Genomic DNA, 3,993 nt, shown 5'->3' with positions numbered 1-3,993 from the left:
CCACGGAGACAGTTTTCCTGAGGTGCAGACCCTATCCCAAGTGGTTGTGGCAAGCTAAAGCAAATGCCCTCCACTTCTCTGGAAGAAACCACAGTGCCCAGCCATGTTCTAAGCCCTCCCATCCTCCCTGGGCTTCTGGCAGCAGGAATGAAAAGAGAGGAGCAGAGCACTGGGACCCGTTTGACAAAACCCGGCTTCCCACGGGAAAGTCTTTCTCCACGTGCAGACATGCTCCCAGGTGCCTGTGGCAAGGGGAAGGAAATGCCATACACTGACCTGGAAGAGACCACAGGGCCCAGGCACAGTCTGAACCCTTCCCTCAACCCGGCGGTTTTGCTAGCAGGAGTTCAACCCCAACGAACACAGCCCGGAGACCCCTGGGGCAAAAACGGCTTCCGACGAACAATAGGTGCTTGCTGTGGAACACCTATCCCAAGTGGGGGTAGCCAGCTCAACAAAATGCCACAAACCCAGGTGTAAGAAACAACATTGCCCAGGCATGGTCTAAGCCCCTCACCTCGTCCCTGTGCTTTGGGGAGCCGGAGGGACAGCCGAGGCACACGGCCCTGAGACCCCTTTGCAAAAAGCCGGCTTCCCACGGAGACAGTTTTCCTGAGGTGCAGACCCTATCCCAAGTGGTTGTGGCAAGGTAAAGCAAATGCCCTCCACTTCTCTGGAAGAAACCACAGTGCCCAGCCATGTTCTAAGCCCTCCCATCCTCCCTGGGCTTCTGGCAGCAGGAGTGAAAAGAGAGGAGCAGAGCACTGGGACCCGTTTGACAAAACCCGGCTTCCCACGGGAAAGTCTTTCTCCACGGGCAGACATGCTCCCAGGTGCCTGGGGCAAGGGGAAGGAAATGCCATACACTGACCAGGAAGAGACCACAGGGCCCAGGCACAGTCTGAACCCTTCCCTCAACCCGGCGGTTTTGCTAGCAGGAGTTCAACCCCAACGAACACAGCCCGGAGACCCCTGGGGCAAAAACGGCTTCAGACGAACAAGAGGTGCTTGCTGTGGAACACCTATCCCAAGTGGGGGTAGCCAGCTCAACAAAATGCCACACACCCAGGTGTAAGAAACAACATTGCCCAGGCATGGTCTAAGCCCCTCACCTCGTCCCTGTGCTTTGGGGAGCCGGAGGGACAGCCGAGGCACACGGCCCTGCGACCCCTTTGCAAAAAGCCGGCTTCCCACGGAGACACTTTCCTGAGGTGCAGACCCTATCCCAAGGGGTTGTGGCAAGCTAAAGCAAATGCCCTCCACTTCTCTGGAAGAAACCGCAGTGTCCAGCCATGTTCTAAGCCCTCCCATCCTCCCTGGGCTTCTGGCAGCAAGAGTGAAAAGAGAGGAGCAGAGCACTGGGACCCGTTTGACAAAACCCGGCTTCCCACGGGAAAGTCTTTCTCCACGTGCAGACATGCTCCCAGGTGCCTGGTGCAAGGGGAAGGAAATGCCATACACTGACCTGGAAGAGACCACAGGGCCCAGGCACAGTCTGAACCCTTCCCTCAACCCGGCGTTTTTGCTAGCAGGAGTTCAACCCCAACGAACACAGCCCGGAGACCCCTGGTGCAAAAACGGCTTCCGACGATCAATAGGTGCTTGCAGTGGAACACCTATCCCAAGCGGGGGAAGCCAGCTCAACAAAATGCCACACACCCAGGTGTAAGAAACAACATTGCCCAGGCATGGTCTAAGCCCCTCACCTCGTCCCTGTGCTTTGGGGAGCCGGAGGGACAGCCGAGGCCCACGGCCCTGAGACCCCTTTGCAAAAAGCCGGCTTCCCACAGAGACAGTTTTCCTGAGGTGTAGCCCCTATCCCAAGTGGTTGTGGCAAGGTAAAGCAAATGCCCTCCACTTCTCTGGAAGAAACCAGAGTGCCCAGCCATGTTCTAAGCCCTCCCATCCTCCCTGGGCTTCTGGCAGCAGGAGTAAAAAGAGAGGAGCAGAGCACTGGGACCCGTTTGGCAAAACCCGGCTTCCCACGGGAAAGTCTTTCTCCACGTGCAGACATGCTCCCAGGTGCCTGTGGCAAGGGCAAGGAAATGCCATACACTGACCTGGAAAAGACCACAGGGCCCAGGCACAGTCTGAACCCTTCCCTCAACCCGGCGGTTTTGCTAGCAGGAGTTCAACCCCAACGAACACAGCCCGGAGACCCCTGGGGCAAAAACGGCTTCCGACGAACAATAGGTGCTTGCTGTGGAACACCTATCCCAAGTGGGGTAGCCAGCTCAACAAAATGCCACACACCCAGGTGTAAGAAAAACATTGCCCAGGCATGGTCTAAGCCCCTCACCTCGTCCCTGTGCTTTGGGGAGCCGGAGGGACAGCCGAGGCACACGGCCTTGAGACCCCTTTGCAAAAAGCCGCCTTCCCACGGAAATAGTTTTCCTGAGGTGCAGAACCTATCCCACGTGGTTGTAGCAAGGTAAAGCAAATGCCCTCCACTTCTCTGGAAGAAACCACAGTGCCCAGCCATGTTCTAAGCCCTCCCATCCTCCCTGGGCTTCTGGCAGCAGGAGTGAAAAGAGAGGAGCAGAGCACTGGGACCCGTTTGACAAAACCCGGCTTCCCACGGGAAAGTCTTTCTCCACGTGCAGACATGCTCCCAGGTGCCTGGGGCAAGGGGAAGGAAATGCCATACACTGACCTGGAAGAGACCACAGGGCCCAGGCACAGTCTGAACCCTTCCCTCAACCCGGCGGTTTTGCTAGCAGGAGTTCAACCCCAACGAACACAGCCCGGAGACCCCTGGGGCAAAAACGGCTTCCGACGAACAATAGGTGCTTGCTGTGGAACACCTATCCCAAGTGGTGGTAGCCAGCTCAACAAAATGCCACACACCCAGGTGTAAGAAACAACATTGCCCAGGCATGGTCTAAGCCCCTCACCTCGTCCCTGTGCTTTGGGGAGCCGGAGGGACAGCCGAGGCACACGGCCCTGAGACCACTTTGCAAAAAGCCGGCTTCCCACGGAGACACTTTTCTGAGGTGCAGACCCTATCCCAAGTGGTTGTGGCAAGCTAAAGCAAATTCCCTCCACTTCTCTGGAAGAAATCGCAGTGCCCAGCCATGTTCTAAGCCCTCCCATCCTCCCTGGGCTTCTGGCAGCAAGAGTGAAAAGAGAGGAGCAGAGCACTGGGACCCGTTTGACAAAAACCGGCTTCCCACGGGAAAGTCTTTCTCCACGTGCAGACATGCTCCCAGGTGCCTGGTGCAAGGGGAAGGAAATGCCATACACTGACCTGGAAGAGACCACAGGGCCCAGGCACAGTCTGAACCCTTCCCTCAACCCGGCGGTTTTGCTAGCAGGAGTTCAACCCCAACGAACACAGCCCGGAGACCCCTGGGGCAAAAACGGCTTCCGACGAACAAGAGGTGCTTGCTGTGGAACACCTATCCCAAGTGGGGGTAGCCAGCTCAACAAAATGCCACACACCCAGGTGTAAGAAACAACATTGCCCAGGCATGGTCTAAGCCCCTCACCTCGTCCCTGTGCTTTGGGGAGCCGGAGGGACAGCCGAGGCACACGGCCCTGAGACCCCTTTGCAAAAAGCCGGCTTCCCACGGAGACAGTTTTCCTGAGGTGCAGACCCTATCCCAAGTGGTTGTGGCAAGGTAAAGCAAATGCCCTCCACTTCTCTGGAAGAAACCACAGTGCCCAGCCATGTTCTAAGCCTTCCCATCCTCCCTGGGCTCCTGGCAGCAAGAGTGAAAAGAGAGGAGCAGAGCACTGGGACCCGTTTGACAAAACCCGGCTTCCCACGGGAAAGTCTTTCTCCACGGGCAGACATGCTCCCAGGTGCTTGGGGCAAGGGGAAGGAAATGCCATACACTGACCTGGAAGAGACCACAGGGCCCAGGCACAGTCTGAACCCTTCCCTCAACCCGGCGTTTTTGCTAGCAGGAGTTCAACCCCAACGAACACAGCCGGGAGACCCCTGGTGCAAAAACGGCTTCCGACGATCAATAGGTGCTTGCTGTGGAACAC

This window comes from Ursus americanus, unplaced genomic scaffold (assembly GCF_024610735.1).
Source record: "Ursus americanus isolate L20-20 unplaced genomic scaffold, mUrsAme1.1.p SCAF_54, whole genome shotgun sequence".
Classification (NCBI taxonomy): Eukaryota; Metazoa; Chordata; class Mammalia; order Carnivora; family Ursidae; genus Ursus; species Ursus americanus.
Note: the sequence above shows the minus strand (reverse complement) of the source record.